Raw genomic sequence first — 21755 nt, 5'->3', positions numbered from 1 at the left:
GAGACCTTACTCAATCACCTCTCATTCGCCCCCACTTCAGAGTAGAAGCCTCAAACAAGGTTCTAAAGATTATTGACTTCTAGTGGAAGCCTTATGAAGTGCAATATGACCCCATAGACACTGTATATTCGATAGGCAATGAAATACTACAAACCTCAGATTTCACACTTCCTGGTTGGATTTTTTTCTCAGGTTTTTGCATACAGGCCTGCTGGAGGTCATTTTGCAGGGCTCTGGCAGTGCTCCTCCTTGCACAAAGGCGGAGGTAGCGGTCCTGCTGCTGGGTTGTTGCCCTCCTACGGCCTCCTCCACGTCTCCTGATGTACTGGCCTGTCTCCTGGTAGCGCCTCCATGCTCTGGACACTACGCTGACAGACACAGCAAACCTTCTTGCCACAGCTCGCATTGATGTGCCATCCTGGATGAGCTGCACTACCTGAGCCACCTGTGTGGGTTGTAGACTCCGTCTCATGCTACCACTAGAGTGAAAGCACCGCCAGCATTCAAAAGTGACCAAAACATCAGCCAGGAAGCAGGCACCTCTCACCCACTCAATCTGACAGGTTATGACCAATTTTGGCAGCTCCATCATTCAGATTTGGACAACAAGGTAAGTAAACTGTATAAATCGTTTTCATGGCTGTCATGATAATATTTACAATTTAGAGTATTTTTTTCTGATTGATAAGTTGTTTTCAATTCATATTATCTGATCACTAAAATCAATATTTTTAAAGTACACTGAATAAAAATATAAACGCAACATGTAAAGTGTTGGTCCCATGTTTCATGAGCTGAAATAAAAGATACCAGAAATCGTCGTTTAAATCCCTGTTAGTGAGCATTTCTTCTTTGCCAAGATAATCCCTCCACCTGACAGGTGTGGCATATCAAGAAGCTGATTAAAAAGCATAATCATTACACATGTGCACCTTGTGCTGGGGACAATAAAAGACCACTCTAAAATGTGCAGTTTTGTTACGCAACACAATGCCACAGATTTCGAAAGTTTTGAGTGAGCGTGCAATTGGCATGCTGGCAGCAGGAATGTCCACCAGAGCTGTTGCCAAATATTTTAATGTTAATTTCTCTACCATAAGCCGGCTCCAACGTCGTTTTAGAGAATTTGGCAGTATGTCCATCCGGCCTCACAACCGCAGACCACATGTAACCAGACCAGCCCAGGACCTCCATATCCGGCTTCTTCACCTGCGGGATTGTCTGAGACCAGCCACCCGGACAGCTGATGAAACTGTGGGTTTGCAAAACCAAAGAATTTCTGCACAAACTGTCAGAAATCGTGTCAGGGAAGCTCATCTGCATGCTCGTCGTCCTCACCAGGGTCTTGACCTGACTGCAGTTTGCGTCGTAACCGATATGCATGAATTTAAAAAATGTACAGTACCAGTCAAAAGTTTGCCAACCCCCCGCCCACTAATTCAGATGATATCAATCAGCCTACAGACGATTTACTTCCAGCCTTGCTTGTGACTTTAAATTAACTAAAAACACTCCTCGGCAAGCCTCTTTAATAACAAACAGAGAGACAACAAAGTGTTATAGTTCTCCCAGCAGCTGTGCTTTAATTCAATTCCCACGAGGTTTTTCAGTTGTTTCAGCTGCAGCTGGAATAATTAGTTCAAATTAGCAACAATTTATTTACATAGCGAATGACTCGCCTACATCCCCGTTCCATGTTCCCTCAAATTGAGGACAGTTAATGAGGTGTTGGAGGTCGAGGCGCCGCGGAGTTGAATTAGTAGAGCGACGCTGTACACTTCAGGGTTTTGATACTTTACATTGTGATTAACTGGGGCGGCAGGTTGCCTAGTAGCTAAGAGCATTGGGCCAGTAACCGAAAGGTTGATGGTTCAAATCCCTATGCCAACTAGGTGAAAAATCTGTTGATATGCCCTTGAGCAAGGCACTTAACCCTAATTGCTCCTGTAAGTCATTTGGGATAAAAGTATCTGCTAAATAACTAAAACACATACAAAAATATATATACTAACTGTGCCCCAAGATTCTATTGCCATTTCACAGTTTTTTCTGTGCTGTGGTTATAATGACTTCTACTAGTAACGGCTGTACAAATGCTACACTACTCTTCGCTCTGATGCAGCCTGTTAGAGAAAGCTGCTTACTGCCAATTGCAACAGTTATGTAAATTGCTAATGCCACCTTGAATACCATTGAATCCCCCTTCTGTTTGAAAGGGAATTTTCTTCATTTATCTTGTGTCTAGAGGTGCCACCTTAGATCAAATCCAAAGCTGCAAGCAATGAAACCTGTCGACAGAGGATGAGAAAGGCCACCGCTGCTGCCACCAGAGCTATTGCTACTGCTGTTGCCCCGGCAGCTTTGTCACTGTCATAATAGGAGGAGGAACTGGCTAATATATCCCTCATTCCACAGCAGGGCTGCTACAGAAAGGATAGCCCAAGCTGAACGTAAAGAAAGCTAGGGGGGAATGGGGGACAGGGATGGAAGATGATGAAGAGGCAGCCCACACAAACACAGTGGCATTCCCTCCACCAGTAGTCTGATCCACTCGATAAGGTCTCCTGTCAGTCAGGCTAACTCTTGGGATACCGTGACATTTTAGGAGGAAAACAGTGTCTTTGTTGCTTACCTGACCTTTCACAAAGGCTCTCAGGACACAATGTTGTCGTCCTCTCAGCTGGTGGTGACACCACATGTGGGCAGTATGGTCCAAAACAGTTCTGATTCTTTACCGTTCGCCCCGAAGTGTGCACTCGTACACTCCCCCTCGTGTATTTAAAGGGAATGGACTAGTGTAAGTAGTATGGTGGGAACTCCCTTCAGCCCTGCTTGCACCAATCCAATGCTTCAGAATGAATGAGGAGGCGTGAACAAGTGCACACTTCGGGAGAAGGGTAGAGAATGGGAACGCAGCCACTAACTCTGTTCTGGAGGAAAGAACCCCTGAACGTTGCTGGCACTCTTTTTGCCAGTCTTTTTTTAATCAAAGTTTGGGATTTTTAGCAACTGATCAGAAATGTTGTGCGATCAAGTGTGTTATTTGCGTCTGTACGTTGTGTGTAAAATATTGCTTAATTCTCATTACATGCACAAACAAATAGAATGCATGACTGATCTGTCTCACAACGTTCTGTTATTGTCTTTTAGTGATTTCATTTTCGGTGGAATGAAAGTAGAAACCAAGATTGTATCCATTCAAAATGAATAAGCACAGGTATGCTATGACTCCTCCATCTATACAAAATTAAGAGTGGAAAGTCAGATTTTACTGCCAGTAAAATCTGAAATAGATTCCTTTGCCAACACTTCCACCTAGTGCAATGAAAACAACTGTGCAAGGTTTATTTCAAATGTTCATTTCCTCAGTGCCATCCAGTCTCAAATTTCTCCCTAACCCTTTCCATAACCCCTCGATGTTTGCAGATCTGTAAGGTCTGGATAGGTATAAGCAGTGCAGTTACTTCCACCTTAAAGATATGCAGAAACAAAGGGTTAGGGCCAAGGGGGAGAGTTAGGGAATGATTTGTCTGGTGGCTAAGAAAAAGATCATAGGATCATGATGATGAAAATGAAATGATCAATAACCCCCCACTGAACTTTATCAACTACTACAAATAAAATAGTTACCATCTTAGATAAGCTTGCCGATCATGATTTTTTTTAAATCTAATAAGACATTAGTGTATCAAACTTTAATAATTGAACACATGGAATCAGGCCCAAATGGTTCAGTTTGGCAGAAGTGGAATTTTGATTTAAAGCCTCATTGAGAATAAATCATTTTACAGATTGTGAATGCTAATGGGGGCCGATTCAGACGTAGGAAATGTACACCTTTCCTACACACTTCTCAGTATTTGGTTTTCAGACTTACGTTACTCAGTCGTGTAACGTCCTCTGCAGGTGTGGCTACCTGATTTCATTCAACGGCTGAAAGCACTTGTTGGCAAACAGATTTTCTTATGGAGTTTTCATTCAATAGGCTTTTCAGTTGATGTATCTAAAGCCCTTCCTTTAAATACGGTGTACCTTTAAGTTAGAATTTCGCCGACAGACTCACGAGAATATATCGAGAGAACGGGTTCAGATGTGGCTGTTTTCTTATGTGGCTACAGCACATTGAATCCATTTGGAATAAAAAATGGCAATATAAGTTGGTAGCTATCTCCCTACTAATTTGTTTAATTTTGTATTTAAAAAATTATACTGGCAAGAAGAGATGGACAGGCACATGCGTTTACCAATAGGACGCATGGGGAGTGATTAGCTCCGTTTTGTAACGACAAAACTGGTTATATGTAGAAACCAGACAACAAAGTTTAAATTAAGCCTCTAACATCGATAAATCCACATATCCCCGAGCAACTGGGAGAGTGTGAGCGATCAGTTATGTACAACAGCGACTCAATCAGTTGGTAAAGCGGCGCGGCGACAGGAATCCAACAAGCCATTGCTTCCCCAAGAGGAATAGATAAGGAGACGCAGACGAGAGTAATGAACAGTTAAAGGCTATCCAGGAAAACATAGCTAGCATCCTCTCAATGCTCACCCAAACAAACTGCTACAAAAGAACATTCACCTCAAAATAAAGTAGAGGCTATTGTGTCAGACACTCACAAACAAGGTGTACGCATGAACGAACAAGATAATAAAAATGTGCCTTTTGGAAACAAAGTTGCAAACTTTAGAAGATTAATTGGACCAGCAAGAAAACAGAATGAGAACAAAACAACATGATCATATTGGTGTTGCCGGAAGACGAGGAAAAAGGAGACCTTTTCACCTACATGGTCAAACTGATATCAGAGGGACTTGACGTGGTTATATAACCAGAAGATCTGGAATGATGCCATAGGATCGGTGTGAATGCTATATAGACACGCATGGTAATCTTCAAACTGTGTAACTACCAAACCAAAATGAGGGCACAAGGAGGGACAGTAGATAAAAATTCACAGCCGGTCCATTGATTTGTCCAGGACCTGCCTGCTAATCTGAGACAGAGACACAAGGAATACATTCCCATCAAAAAGTCACTGGAGGAAAAGGGGATCAAGTCTCAGCTCCGCTTCCTGACAGTGCTGTGGGTATGGAGGAACGCAAAGGATGGAATTCACAAGCGCCGATGAAGCCCTCATCAAGCTACAAGAAACCTTTCCATAAACCTTCCCAGTTGAAGGAGGAGAGCCCCCTGCTCTGAGAAGAGGACGAAGTAGGAAAAAACGATGAGTGCACTAGGCTACATACAGTTATGCCTAAGAACAGTTTAGGGTAAATTGAGACAATATCCTTTCCTCCTCCCCCGATACAATCTATACTCTACTTTCCCCAAATTACTGTTTCTTCTGTAGGAAGTTAAAATAGAAGTAGCCGATGCCTATGGGCTACATGGACACTGAAAAGACAATTCAAGAGGGAAATTATAAACTGAGTGGTTCGAGAAACCAGATTCTCTGGTCTGATGAAACCAAGATTGAACTCTTTTGCCTGAATGCCAAGCGTCACATCTGGAGGAAACCTGGCACCAGCCCTACGGTGAAGCATGCATCATGCTGTGGGGTAGTTTTTCAGCGGCAGGGAATCAAATCAAATCAAATATTATCGGTCACATACACATATTCTGCAGATGTTATTGCGGGTGTAGCAAAATGCTTGACTGGGAGACAAGTCAGGATCGAGGCAAAGATGAAGAGAGCAAAGTACAGAGAGATCCTTGATGAAAACCTGCTCCAGAGAGCTCAGGACCTCAGACTGGGGCAAAAGTTAATCTCCCAACCGGACAACGACTCTAAGCACACAGCCAAGACAACGCAGCAGTGGCTTCGGGGCAAGTCTCTGAATGTCCTTGAGTGGCCCAGCCAGAGCCCGGTCTTGAACCCAATCGAACATCTCTGGAAAGACCTGAAAATAGCTGTGCAGCAACGCTCCCCATCTAACCTGACAGAGCTTCAGAGGATCTGCAGAGAAGAATGGGAGAAACTCCCCAAATACAGGTGTGCCAAGCTTGTAACATCATACCCAAGAAGACTCGATGCTGTAATCGCTGTAAATGTGCTTCAACAAAGTACTGAGTAAAGGGTCTGAATACTTATGTAAATGTTATATATATGTATTTTTTCATTTAATTTGCAAAAATGTCAAAAAATGTGTTTTTGCTTTGTCATTATGGGGTTTCAAATCAAATCAAAGTGTATTTGTCACGTGCGCCGAATACAACAGGTGTAGACCTTACAGTGAAATGCTTACTTACAGGCTCTAACCAATGGTGAGGGAAAAAAAGGTATGTGTGTGTGTAAGTAAAGAAATAAAACAAAGGTAAAAAGACATTTGAAAAAAGAGAAGCAAGGCTATATACATACACCTGTTAGTCAGGCTTATTGAGGTAGTATGTACAGTACATGTAGGTATCGTTGAAGTGACTATGCATATATGATGAACAGAGAGTAGCAGAAGCGTAAAAAGAGGGGTTGGCGGGTGGTGGGACACAATGCAGATAGCCCGGTTAGCCAATGTGCAGGAGCACTGGTTGGTCGGGCCAATTTAGGTAGTATGTTCATGAATGTATAGGTAATGTGACTGTGCATAAAAGATAAACAGAGAGTAGCAGCAGCGTAAAAGAGAGGTTGGGGGGGGCACAAAATGCAAATAGTCCGGGTAACCATTTGGTTACCTGTTCAGGAGTCAGCTTGGGGGTAAAAACTGTTGAGAAGCCTTTTTGTCCTAGACTTGGCACTCTGGTACAGCTTGCCATGCGGTAGTAAAGAGAACAGTCTATGACTGGGGTGGCTGGGGTCTTTGACAATTTTTAGGGCCTTCCTCTGACACCACCTGGTGTAGAGGTCCTGGATGGTAGGCAGCTTTGCCCCACTGATGTACTGGGCCGTACGCACTACCCTCTGAAGTGCCGTGCGGTCGGAGGCCGAGCAATTGCCTACCAGGCAGTGATGCAACCGGTCAGGATGCGCTCGATGTAGCAGCTGTTGAACCCATGCCAAATCTTTTTAGTTTCCTGAGGGGTAATAGGCTTTGTCGTGCCCTCTTCACGACTGTCTTGGTGTGTTTGGTCCAATCTAGTTTGTTGTTGATGTGGACACCAAGGAATTTGAAGCTCTCAACCTGCTCCACTACAGCCCCGTCGATGAAAATGGGGACGTGCTCGGTGCTCCTTTTCCTGTAGTCCACAATCATCTCCTTTGTCTTGGTTACGTTGAGGGATAGGTTGTTATTCTGGCACCACCCGGCCAGTTCTCTGACCTCCTCCCTATAGGCTGTCTCGTCGTTGTTGGTGATCAGGCATACCACTGTTGTGTCGTCAGCAAACTTAATGATGGTGTTGGAGTCGTGCCTGGCCATGCAGTCGTGGGTGAACAAGGAGTACAGGAGGGGACTGAGCACGCACCCCTGGGGAGCTCCAGTGTTGAGGATCAGCGTGGCAGATGTGTTGCTACCTACCCTCACCACCTGGGGGCGGCCTGTCAGGAAGTCCAGGATCCAGTTGCAGAGGGAGGTGTTTAGTCCCAGGTTCCTTAGCTTGGTGATGAGCTTTGAGGGTACTATGGTGTTGAACGCTGAGCTGTAGTCATTGAACAGCATTCTCACATAGGTGTTCCTTTCGTCCAGGTGGGAAAGGGCAGTGTGGAGTGCAATAGAGATTGCATCATCTGTGGATCTGTTTGGGCGGTATGCAAATTGTAGTGGGTCTAGGGTTTCTGGGATAATGGTGTTGATGTGAGCCATGACCAGCCTTTCAAAGCACTTCATGGCTACGGACGTCTGTAGTCATTTAGGCAGGTTGCCTTTGTGTTCTTGGGCACAGGGACTATGGTGGTCTGCTTGAAGCATGTTGGTATTACAGACTCAATCAGGGACATGTTGAAAATGTCAGTGAAGACAACTGCCAGTTGGTCAGCACATGCCCGGAGCACACGTTCTGGTAATCCATCTGGCCCCGCAGCCTTGTGTATGTTGACCTGTTTAATAAAGGTCTTACTCACGTTGGCTACGGAGAGCGTGATCACACAGTCGTCCGGAGCAGCTGATGCTCTCATGCATGCCTCAGTGTTCCTTGCCTCAAAGCGAGCATAGAAGTGATTTAGCTCGTCTGGTAGGCTCGTGTCACTGGGCAGCTTGCGGCTGTGCTTCCCTTTGTAGTCTGTAATAGTATGCAAGCCCTGCCACATCCGACGAGCGTCAGAGCCGGTGTAGTACGATTCGATCTTAGTCCTCTATTGACGCTTTGCCTGTTTAATGGTTCGTCGGAAGGCATAGTGGAATTTATTATAAGCTTCCGGGTCCCGCTCCTTGAAAGCGGCAACTCTACCCATTAGCTCAGTGCGGATGTTGCCTGTAATCCATGGCTTCTGGTTGGGGTATGCACACACAGTCACTGTGGGGACGACGTCATCGATGCACTTATTGATGAAGCCAGTGACTGATGTGGTGTACTCCTCAATGCCATCGGAAGTGCTAGCAAAACAGTCCTGTAGCTTAGCATCTGTTTCATCTGACCACTTTTTTATTGACCGAGTCACTGGTGCTTCCTGTTTAAATCTTTTCTTGTAAGCAGGAATCAGGAGGATAGAATTATGGTCAGATTTGCCAAATGGAGGGCAAGGGAGAGCTTTGTTCATGTCTCTGTGTGTGGAGTAAATGTGGTGTAGAGTTTTTTTCTCCCTCTGGTTGCACATTTCGCATGCTGATAGAAATTAGGTAAAATGGATTTAAGTTTCCCTGCATTAAAGTCCCCGGCCACTAGGAGCGCCGCCTCTGGATGAGCGTTTTACTGTTTGCTTATGGCGGTACACAGCTCATTGAGTGCAGTCTTAGTGCCAGCATTGGTCAGTGCTGGTATGTAGACAGCTACGAAAAATTTGAAAACTCTCTAATTAGATGGTGTGGTCTACAGCTTATCATGAGATACTCTACCTCAGCCGAGCAAAACCTCGAGACTTCCTTAGATATCATGCACCAGCTGTTGTTTATAAATATACATAGACCATCACCTCTTGTCTTACCAGAGGCTGCCGTTCTATCCTGCCGATACAGTGTATAACCCACCAGCTCTATGTTATTCATGTCGTTGTTCAGCCACGACTCTGTGAAAATTTAGAAAAAGCTATTGCGCAGCAAATCACTGCCTTCTTGGAAGACAAATAATTGATACGAAATGATTCAGTCTGGTTTTAGACCCCATCATAGCACTGAGACTGCATTTGTGAAGGTGGTAAATTACCTTTTAATGGCGTCAGACCAAGGCTCTGCATCTGTCCTCTTGCTCCTAGACCTTAGTGCTGCTTTTGACACAATTGATCACCACGTTCTTTTGGAGAGATTAGAAACCCTAATTGGTCTTCACGTACAAGTTCTTGCCTGGTTTAGATCTTATCTGTCAGAAAGATATCAGTTTGTCTCTGTGGATGGTTTGTCCTCTGACAAATCAATTGGACCTTTCAGCGTTCCTCAAGGTTCCGTTTTAGGGCCAATATTTTTTTCACTATATATTCTACCTCTTTGTGATGTCATTCGGAAACACAATGTCAACTTTCAGTGCTATGCAGACGACACACAACTACATTTCGATGAAACATGGTGAAGCCCAAATATTGCCTACTACGGAAAGCCTGTGTTTCAGACATAAGGAAGTGGATCACGGCAAATGTTTTACTTTAAACTTCGAACAAAACAGAGATGCTAGTTCTAGTTCCCAAGAAACAGATCTGCTGTAGGATCTGACAATTAATCCTGATGGTTGTACAGTCATCTCAAATAAAACTGTGACGGACCTCTGCGTTACTCTGGACCCTGATCTCTCTTTTGCCGAACATATCAAGAATATTTCAAGTACAGCTTTTTTCCATCTTTGTAACATTGCAAAAATCAGAAACTTTTCTTCCAAAAATGATGCAGAAAAACTAATCCACGCTTTTGTCACTTCTAGATTAAACTACTGCAATGCTCTACTCTCCGGCTACCCGGATAAAGCACTAAATAAACCTTGCTTAGTGCTTAACACTGCTGCTATAATCCTGACTAGAACCCAAAAATGTGATAATATTACTCCAGTGCTAGCCTCTCTACATTGGCTTCCTGTTAAGGCTAGGGCTGATTTCAATGTTTTACTGCTAACCTACAAAGCATTACATGGGCTTGCTCCTACTGATCTCTCCGATTTGGTCCTGTCGTACATACCTACGTGTACGCTACTGTCACAAAACTCAGGCCTCCTTATTGTCCCTAGAATTTCTAAGCAAACAGCTGGAGGCACGGCTTTCTCCTTATAGAGCTCACTATTATGGAATGGTCTGCCTATTGATGTGAGAGACGCAGACTCGGTCTTGACCTTTTAAGTCATTACTGAAAACTCATCTCTTCAGTCGGTCCTATGATTGAGTGTAGTCTGGCCCAGGAGTGTGAAGGTGAACGGCAAGGCACTGGAGCGACGAACCATCCTTGCTGTCTCTGCCTGGCCGGCTCCCCTCCACTGGGATTCTCTGCCTCTGCCTCTATTACGGGGGCTGAGTCACTAGCTTACTAGTGCTCTTCCATGCCGTCTCTAGAAGGGCTGCATCATTTCAGTGGGTTGAGTCACAGACGTGATCTTCCTGTTTGGTTTTGCGCCCCCTTGGGCTCGTGCGGTGGAGGAGATCTTTGTGGGTTATACTCAGCCTTGTCTCAGGGTACTAAGTTGGTGGTCTGTTGATGTCTCTCTAGTGGTGTGGGGGCTGTGCTTTGGAAAAGTGGGTGGAGTTATATCCTGCCTGGTTGACCCTGTCCAGGGGTATCGTTGGACGGGGCCACAGTGTCTCCCGACCCATCCCTGTCTCATTCTCCAGTATCTATGCTGCAATAGACTTTGTGCCGGGGGGCAAGGGTCAGTCTCTTATCTGGTGTCCTGTGTGAATTTATGTATGATCCCTCTAATTCTCTCTTTCTCCTCCTCTCCCTTCCATCCAGGAGGACTTGAAACCCAATGCAAATGTTTATCAGTATTTGTGTATTCATTTGAGAGTTCAATTCACTTGCTAGAAATAAGCACATCAGAACTTCCCAGTTAATTCTTATTTAGCAGCCTGGAGTGCCTCTTCATGGGCCCCTGTGGCTCAGAACACATTTTATGATCTGAGGGGTGAAGCCTTTGCTTACGTCACCACAGGCCCTGTGGTAAAGTAGGCAAAGACTCCACCTCTCAGTGATCACCTAGGTGACTGAAATCAAATGTTTTTGGTCACATACACATACAGTGCATTCGGAAAGTATTCAGACCCCTTGACTTTTTCCAAATGTTTTGGCGTTACAGCCTTATTCTAAAATGGATTAAATACTTTTTATCTCATCAATCTACACACAATACCCTATAATGACAAAGCAAAAACAGTTTTTTAGACATGTTTGGAAATATCACATTTACATACAGTAAGTATTCTGACCCTTTACTAAGTACTTTGTTGAAGCACCTTTGGCAGCGAATACAACTTTGAGTCTTGGGTATGATGCAACAAGCTTGGCACACCTGTATTTGGGGGGTTTCTCCCATTCTTCTCTGCAGATCCTCTCAAGCTCTGTCAGATTGGATGGGGAGCGTCACTGCACATTTATTTTCAGGTCTCTCCAGAGATGTTCGATCGGATTCAAGTCCGGGGTCTGGCTGGGCCTCTCAAGGACATTCAGAGATTTGTCCCGAAGCCACGCTTGCGTTGTCTTGGCTGTGTGTTTAGGGTCGTTGTCCAGTTGGAAGGTAAACCTTCGCCCCAGTCTGAGGTCCTAAGTGCTCTGGAGCAGGTTTTTATCAAGGATCTCTCTGTACTTTGCTCCGTTTATCTTTCCCTCGATCCTAACTAGTCTCCCAGTCCCTGCCGCTGAAAAACATCCCCACAGCATGATTCTGCCACCACCATGCTTCACCGTAGGGATGGTGACAGGTTTCCTCCAGATGTAACGCTTGGTATTCAGGCCAAAGAGTTCAATCTTGGTTTCATCAGACCAGAGAATCTTGTTTCTCATAGTCCGGGAGTCCTTTAGGTGCTGTTTTGGCAAACTCCAACTCATGGGGACCTTTAATGCTGTTTTTCAGTCTCTCTGTCTCAGCTTTGATGCACATGTACTGACCTTCCCTTCTGGATGATAGCGGGGTGAACAGACTGTGGCTCGGGTGGCTGATGTCCTTAATTATCTTTTTGGCCTTCCTGTGACATTGGATGCTGTAGGTGTCCTGGAGGGTAGGCAGTGGGCCCCCGATGATGCTTAAGGCAGACCACACCACCCTCTGGAGAGCCCTTGTCACGACTTCCGCCGAAGTCTCCTTGTTCGGGCGGCGTTCGGTGGTCGACGTCACCGGCTTTCTAGCCATCGCCGCTCCATTTTTCATTGATCCATTTGTTTTGTCTTGTTCCCTGCACACCTGGTTTCCATTCCCCAATCACACTACATGTATTTATTCCTCTGTTCCCCCTCATGTCTTTGTGTGAAATGGTTTGTGTTACGTGTTAATTGTTGACACGCCAGACTGGTTTGCTTATACCGTGTTGTTCACGAAGATGTTTATTGTTAAACATAAATGATTAAACATAAACTGTTTTGTGCGTTTTGCACTTTTGCGTATGGGCTGGAGGTTTTGACACAGTTGCGTCCGTCTGTTGGTTTCTCCTGCCTCAATAAAGTGTGCGCCTGTTCACAACTCTCTGCTCTCCTGCACCTGACTTGGCTACCAGTACGCACACACCTGACAGCCCTATGAGACACCTGGTCTGGAATTGCCAAAGTGTTGACTTCATTCTACGCCTGACAGACTGTGGTATGATATACAACAATGTGCAGTAACACAACTATACATGTCACTTCAACTCCAACATATTAATTGATTGCCTTTCAAATGATAGAAAGTAGCATTTTGTGGCCAGTATAAAGTCAGATTACTAATTAAATGCACTCCGTGGAAATTGACAAATATCTTGAAACACAGAAAAGGGCTAATGACAGCCCGGAACGCAACCATTGACTGTGAATGATTGCAGACGGGGACACAGACAGGAGATTGTGCTGGTGAGAATGGAATAGGGCCCTGTCTGCAAACAATCACAGTCAATGGCCGTGTTCCAGGCTGACTACATTACGGACACATGCCAGATCTCACAATGCCTGGATAGGTGTTTAACATATCAGCTAAACACAAATGATATAGCAATCAGATCCACGATTGTGCAGTCGATGATGTGACATGCGATCATTGGTTTATGCCATTTTTGCATTGTGGTCGCCCTAGAAGGCTACTAAATGCTACGCTGACATTAATTTAAGTGGAAGAACATTATTTCTCTTGAGGGGCCTTACTTTATGGTGTCAGACACATGCATGTGTGGTTGTTGGGAAATATTTTGTGTTAGTATTGCTGTAACTGGAAGTGTAACGCGGGTTGCAGCTTCATGGATGTCTAGCAGTGCTAGTTGAAGGAGACAGGGATATACCAGGGATACATTTCTAACTCTGTTACATTAGTTTGGATGATGTTCCCTTCCCTGTCCCTCAGGTGACGAAGGTTCATAGGTTACACCTTTCACTACACGTTCCTTGGAGATCCCCTTTTCTCTCACAGCCTCTTCCCCCTATTGGAGTAGAACGCCTTAGGACAGCCACAGCTGCAGCTGAGTGAAAAAGGAGAATATCAGTCCTAGAGGCTCCAGAACAACACCAGGAGATAGAAACAGCAATTCACAAAGGAAACCCTAGACAAGGTGACCAGTGTCTATGAACTTGTATTTCTTTTCATACAAATATATTTTTATCCATTCAACATGTTAAAATGGTTTCCTCTGTCCATGTAGAGACATTGCCATGCTAAAGTGATAATGTTTGGGTTGATTAAAGGGAGAATAATATATATTTTTTTTAATTATCTTCATATTTAATCGATTATGTCACCAAACTAACACAAGTGAAATCATTTTCTTTGTTCTTGTGCTTCCGGCTCAAAGTGAGGTAAGCGTGGATCAAGGCCTCCCCCAAGTGGACAAGAGATGACAGCGCAGGCGCCACTCAATGCTGTCTATCCCGATTGACAGGCTGGCCAGACTGAGAGCTCGTCAACCGCCTTTGGCTCCCACCCTGGGCCCTAACCCCCAGTCTTAGCAGCTTCCCGTGGGGGATGATAATGAGACCCAACAAGACCCTGAGAGTGACCAAGAGGAGAGACCAGTGTCTTGACTTTACTTTCATTAATCTGATGACTGTTATTTATCTAATCAACTAACTATGTTTAATTGTTATCCGATTAAATTAATCATGTAACAATTAACTCATTAGGAATTGGGGCACCACGAGAGTGGTTCTTTACTGACACAATATTGTGGCTTGTTACAAAAGAGATGGAGAGGGGGAGAGAGAGGGAGACAGAGACATAATACTTTGGTACATTTAGAGGCTGACACGCTCTCTGAGCTCACTCAAGGGGCGGTGACTACTCACTTGTACAAAGTTATAGAAACAATTTCCTCTTATGGTTTCTAAGATCACATTCCTATCTTATCAAAAACACGTTCATCATTTTTCATACACAACATAGAGGATGTAGTGTATATACTTTTCAAGTTACAGAATTTACTTTATAACCTTTTTAATGATATCACAAAATAGCAACCGAAATGACATTATTATTCTTCAGATCGCCTCTGACCAAGTTCTATGTTAGAAATATTGTTCCATTATTCGCTTTAGAATGTGTTAGAGTTTCGGCGGAAAAATGTCTGTGAACAAAGCCAGATTCCTGTGTGAATTTGGAGAGGGAGCTGAAAGGAAGATAGCTGAAAGTTGTCACTGTGGGTGAGAGGGGGTCTGGCTGAAGTCCAGCTGATCCGACCCATCTGGATCCTCACAGGACATTCATGACACCAGATATAGTGACTCCTGAAAAAAGTCATGAGTTAGAATGCCATATTAGAGCACTCAGTGCTGACATGGCATATGTCGATGTACAGTATACAGTACTTTTGATTGTTGTGGGCAGGGCCGGCCCTAGTCTTTTGGGAGCCCTACGTGAGATTTGGTTGTCCCATAGCACCTCGTGGGCAAAACATTTTAGTTACCCCGTCTTGATGGTGGAAAGAAAGAAAAGTTAATTTCCTGCAATTCTACACAGTAGGAGTGTCACGGCCGTCAAAAGAAGTGGACCAAGGTGCAGCGTGGTGAGCGTACATTTCTCTTTTTATTTAAAATGTCGCCAACAAAACAACAAACAACCGTGAAGCTTACAGGGCTATAGTGCCACAAACAAAGTCACTACCCACACTGAAAGGAGGGAAAAAAGGGCTACCTAAGTATGATTCCCAATCAGAGACAACGATAGACAGCTGTCCCTGATTGAGAACCATACCCTGCCAAAACATAGAAATAAAGAAACATAGAAAACAAAGCATAGAATGCCCACCCCAAATCACACCCTGACCAAACCAACTAGAGACATAAAAAGGCTCTCTAAGGTCAGGGCGTGACAAGGAGTAGCAAAAATGTTGCAGCCCCATGAAAAAATACTACAGTTTATTCTAGAATACTACAGTAATTACTATACACTAGTATCTCTTGATTATGTGTAGTACTTACTATAGAATTCTGTAGTATACTGCAGAATACTATAGGAAATACTACAGTATTGTCGTCAACAACACTACAGTCTGCAAAAAAACAAAACTTGTTTAACTATAGTAAATACTACAGTATTTACTTAGCATATGCCCTTCCCATTCGCCTCCCCCATATCCCAATTTGTGAGAAACCTACATGCCAAGTATAGACCATATATTGTTTTCCCTACAGGTTACAGAAAAGAGCAGACCCTCAGACCCACCTACCTACCCACCTACCTACCGGTTGTGGAAAAGTTGCTATGTTACTGTTTCTCCAGTAGGTTTCCTCAAGGAGAAAGCCTCCACTTCTATGACAAAGCTATTAAAACAAAAACATTATAGTAAATACTTCAACAATGTCTGAAAAAACACTACAATAAACTCTACAGCATACTACAATCCACAAAAACACTAAATTCATTACTATAGTATATACACAACAGTTTTCTTTAACTACGGTATTTACAGTGCATTCGGAAAGTATTCAGACGCCTTGACTTTTTCCAGATTTTGTTACGTTACAGCCTTCTTTCTTCCCCTATTTTTTCTCTCAACAGATGTTAGATCGTGTTCAAGTCCAGGGCTCTGGCTGGGCCACTCAAGGACATTCAGAAACTGATCCAGAAGCCACTCTTGTGTTATCTTGGCTGTATGCTTAGGGCCGTTGTCCTATTGGAAGGTGCACCTTCAACCCAGTCTGAGGTCCTGAGCACAATAGAGCAGGTTTTCACCAAGGATCTCTCTACACTTTGCTCCGTTCATCTTTCCCTCAAACCTGACTAGTCTCTCAGTCCCTGCCACTGAAAAAATCCCCACAGCATGATGCTGCCACTACCATAATTCACCGTAGGCATGGTGCCAGGTTTCCTCTAGACGTGACGCTTCACATTCAGGCCAAAGAGTTCAATCTTGGTTTCATCAGACCAGAGGATCTTGTTTCTCATAGTCTGAGTCCTTTAGATGCTTTTCGGCAAACTCCAAGCAGGCTGTCATGTGCCTTTTACTGAGGAGTGGCTTCTGGCCACTCTACCATAAATGCCTGATTGGTGGAGTGCTGCAGAGATGGTTGTCTGTCTGTAAGATCCTCCCATCTCCACAGAAGAACTCTGGAGCTCTAGGAAGAGTCTTTGTGGTTCCAAACTTCTTCCATTTAAGAATGATGGAGGCCATTGTGTTCTTGGGGACCTTCAATGCTGCAGAATTATTTTGGTGCTCTGACATGCACTGTCAACTGTGTGACCTTATATAGACAGGCGTGTGCCTTTCCAGATCATATCCAATCAATTGTTATTAACACAGGTGGATTCCAATCAAATTCTAGAAACATTTCAAGGATGATCAATTGAAACAGGATGCACTTGAGCTCAAATTCGAGTCTCATAGCAAAGGGTCTGAATACTTATGTAAATAATGTATTTTTTTATTTGTAATACATTTGCAAAAAATTCTAAAAACCAGTTTTTGCTTCGTCATTATGGGGTATTGTGTGTAGATTGATGAGAAAAAAATTATTTTATCAATTTTAGAATAAAACTGGAGGGCGCGCAATTCAAATAAATAATCATAAAAATTATGGATATTAAATATTTATGTACATACATAATGTACCTACATATCGGTTGAAAGCTTAAATTATTGTTAATCTAACTGCACTGTCCGATTTACAGTGGGCTTTACAGCGAAAGTATGCCATGCGATTGATTGAGGATGGCGCCCCACATCAAAATATTTTTCCACCGGCACAGGTTTCATAAATTCACAAATAGCAATTAAAAATTCACTTACTTTTGAAGATCTTCCTCTGTTTGCAATCCCAAGGGTCCCAGCTACAACATGAATAGTCGTTTTATTAGATAAAATCCTTCTTTATATCCCAAAAAGTCAGTTTAGTTGGCGCCATCGATTTCAGTAATCCACTCGTTCAACATACAGACAAAGGAGTCCAAAAAGCTACCGCTAAACTTCCTCCAAACAAGTCAACCGACGCTTCTATTTAATCCTCAGGTACTCTAAAATGTAAATAAACTATCATATTTCATATGGAAAGTAGCATGTTCAACAGGAAAGGAAAATTAGTAAGCGCGCGCCTTCTCCCTCGCGCGCCGAAAACTAATATTGTTTTGGTGCTCTTCTCACCAAAACATCAAATTCTTGCTTGTTTTTCAAAAAACAAGCCTGAAACCTTGAATAAAGACTGTTGACATCTAGTGGAAGCCATAGGAATTGCAATCTGGGAGACGGATTTACATAGGAGCAATAGGTTTCCATTATAAAAGCCTGGGACCTAAAAAAAAAAAGTTCTGGTTGGTTTTTCTTCGGATATTCGCCTACCATATCATTTCTGTTGTAGTCTCAGACATTATTTTTAAAATAATTGAAACTTTAAAGTGTTTTCTATCCAATGCTACCAATTATATGCATATCCTGGCTTCTGGGCCTGAGTATCAGGCAGCTTACTTTGGGCACGTCAGTCAGGCGGAAATTCAGGAAACTAGACCCTATCCCAGAGAGGTTTTAAAGCAAGCTTTCTGCAATTCTACGCATTTTGCCATGGGTCAAAGAGAACATTATGCAATTATGCCATGTTAATGATATCTGAGTGAGACTGATTAACAAAATCAATAAGGGCCCCCTTGAGGTCAGGGACCCAGGACACCTTTCCTGCTTACACGGTCGGTGTTTGGACAAGATTGCTACAACTTTAGATAGTTTGCTAGACTAATTTACCAATCTAAAAATGGTTAGCTGACATGCTAATTGAGTGTCAGTCACTGACATACCAAAATAAAAAGTGCTGATGCACAACCATATTTCGAAATGGCACCTTGTATTCTATTATTCAAACTCTCAACAGTAAGTTGAGACCCTGATTGAGTCCCCCCCCTCCCCCCAAAAAAGTTCATTTTTCACTTAAATTTATTTTTGGTACGGGACCTTTGTAACTGGTTGAGCTTGTATCAATTGCCAGGAGAATGTATTACAACAGGGACATGGTTTGTAGTTATTTTGCCCCATATGTATGTCTGGTCAGGTTCATGGGTTATCACAGCATGATAGGTGAAATCTAAAATCTCACATTTCAGGCTAGTCCTTGCAAGCACATTTTCTTAATAAATATCTCCAATGTCTCCAATCAATATCAAATAAACCTATAATCAAGTCAGTGTTGTCATTGCTTCCTTTTCTCAATGAATAATTTTCCCATAGAAGTAATAACAAGGATTAGAAAGGTTTGAGTACCTTTTTATACTTCTAAATTCAATTCCTCTTGTCTGCAGGTTCTCTAACTCTATGATGTCCCCCCCAAGGCTCTCACCTGATGGCCAGTGTTCCCCCTGCCACTGCCCCCTCCCCCATGCAAGACCAGAGCGGACCAGGACATCACCCTAATTGTCCCTCATCAATCAGTAAGCAGCAGTCTGAGGCACAATATGCCACAGCACAGTCCAGCGCCCAGTACACAAAGTGCAATGAATATATATTGCAACTAGAGGAGGATGTGGTGTTTAGATCTTGCAAAGACAGGTCAGTGAGGGGAAAGGAAGGAGAAGGAGCTTCGCCCAGCAAAGGTTAACAGATTGGCAGTGTCTGGAAATATTTGTGTACTATTTGTTTGATTTAAAAGACAGATACACATGACCAGGTAACTATTTTTTGTATATTTACAATTTAGGTCAGCCAAGGTCAGATAGATATGGTCAGATAGATATGTGGGGTGGGGACTGACAACCAACATTTGTTGCTAAAATATGGTTTCCGGGAGGGGATGCAGCAGGTTCGATTGGGCTGGGGTGTTGTGGTTGTAGGCCCACCTTTTTTCTTTTTTTTCCTTTTCATACCAATTGTATTATTACACAATCCTGTGTGATCAATATGATAATTTCTCTATGTATTTCTTACTTTTTTTTCTTAATTGGCAGCCAATGGGTACATGTGGAATCAACTAAGTGTGTAAATTGGCATGAATATTGTACATATATCCCCCACAAGCTTCAGCAATATGATTCGCTGACACAAATGGACAGTTTGCACATCCAATGAAATTGTATTGAGAGCTCTTGTGTCAGCAAATCATATAGATTACACCAGAAGAAGGGTGTTAATTAAGGATCTAAACCTTTTTTTAAATTTTCGCCTAAAATGACATACCCAAATCTAACTGCCTGTAGCTCAGGCCCTGAAGCAAGGATATGCATATTCTTGGTACCATTTGAAAGGAAACACTTTGAAGTTTGTTCAAATGTGAAAGGAATGTAGGAGAATATAACACAATAGATCTGGTAAAAGATAATGCAAAGAAAAAAACAATCGTTCTTTTGTATTTTTTTTTGTACCATCATCGTTGAAATGCAAGAGAAAGGCCAAAATGTATTATTCCGGCCCAGGTGCAATTTAGATTTTGGCCACTAGATCGCAGCAGTGTATGTGCAACGTTTTAGACTGATAAAATGAACCATTGCATTTCTGTTCAAAATGTTGTATCAAGACTTCCCAAATGTGCCTAATGTGTTTATTAATAACTGTTAATGTTCACTACTCCTAATCAACTTCTGCAGTTATAAACATACTAAAACATTCTCAAATCACTTAGTCAAAATACATCAATCCCTCCTCTGGAACAATGATCACTCTCATGTTCCACAAAACCTAAAAACATATTGAATTGAAAACATTGACTTCACACCACCCTTGATACGACTACAACTGGGGAAAGAACCGTCCATCCGTTACATTCTATGCCCATGTTATGCTGGTTTCCTTAGCCGTCTCCTTCATTTTCATCTAACCCAAATTCAGAACGACAGTCCTTAGCGCTTACTTTGATTCTAGGACTCGAATTCCAGCTTCTCAACTTAGCACACATCATCCCTGTTAGAACGTACATTTATAAACAGAACCTTTCATAATAACTCTTCAGTCCCCCATTGTCCCTGTTTTCCTGTCACGAGTGGCCTGGTAATGAAAGATCAGTTTCTCAATGCATACAATTACCCGGAAGCAAACCACATCCTTTGACAATCATGTTGTCACATGAAACATAAGTACGACGTGTCCAATGCAAATCATGTTTTCTTGAACATGCCTTATGCTCATTCTATGGCCGTCGCATGCTGTGACCTCCTTCTCAGCCAACCTAATTGTGACTCCCTGGCTCAGGGAAGTCTCAGCACCACTGATTTGCATTTCCTCAGGTCCCTTCGGAATAAAGTGAGTTTCTCCTTTAAACCGGCTGTGACTTTAACCACTTGGCCTACCTTGGCAGCATAGGATGTCCACCATAGCGCTCTTCCTCACTGTCTTCTGTGTGAAGGCTTTTGCCTCTTGCCAGGAGATCCCCGCTTCACTAAGTTATTGTAGAGTGGAGCCTCTCAAATTCTATGAAACGTAAAGGCAACACTCAAACTTTAAGGAAAACAATTAAATGTTCAATATTTGGTACAGTCTATAAACATGAAACCACAACATTCATTAGTTATAGGCTTAAAATATTTTGCCCATGGGCATAGGGAGGGGTGTACCTTTTCTGTCAAATTAGGTCATTTCTGTTCAAGATTTCTATTCATTTGGCGAAGAGCAAACCAGGCAAAGCAATATTTCATATAGCCTCTTTATACCCTAAGGCCCCAATTCAATCCATTGTACATAAAGGAAAAGTGCACTGCTATACCATTTACAGGAACCTCTCCAGTTAATATTGTTTCTTATGGCTTCAGACGGGTGATGATCACACGACAAGCCCTTCAGTGTCATGTCACTGGAGATCTTCTCGGGCCAGTCTCTCAGCGCATGGAGTAAAACGTGCCGTGGGGCTGGCGGTGGTGCGGGTCCTTACGGACAGCCGAAAGGCTCAAACAGCTACAGGCCCTGCTGGGGGCCAAGGAAACCCCGGAGTGCCTCTGCTCTAGAAGCTCAACATCCAGCCCACACAGCTCATCTCTGCCAATATCAGCCAGGTGAGAGAGTCAGGGCTTGAACAGAATTAAAAACTAAAACACACTGGAGATCTTGATGCTTCCAAATATTTCATGGATCATTAAACCCATGTTTCGGTCTTCAATAGACCGTCATCAGGATATTTTCGAGAGAGAGGGCTTACCAAAGAGCTGCTCTATTTGTGTGTGAGGATTCGTACTGTGTGTG

This window comes from Salvelinus namaycush, chromosome 28 (genome assembly GCF_016432855.1).
Source record: "Salvelinus namaycush isolate Seneca chromosome 28, SaNama_1.0, whole genome shotgun sequence".
NCBI lineage: Eukaryota > Metazoa > Chordata > Actinopteri > Salmoniformes > Salmonidae > Salvelinus > Salvelinus namaycush.
Note: the sequence above shows the minus strand (reverse complement) of the source record.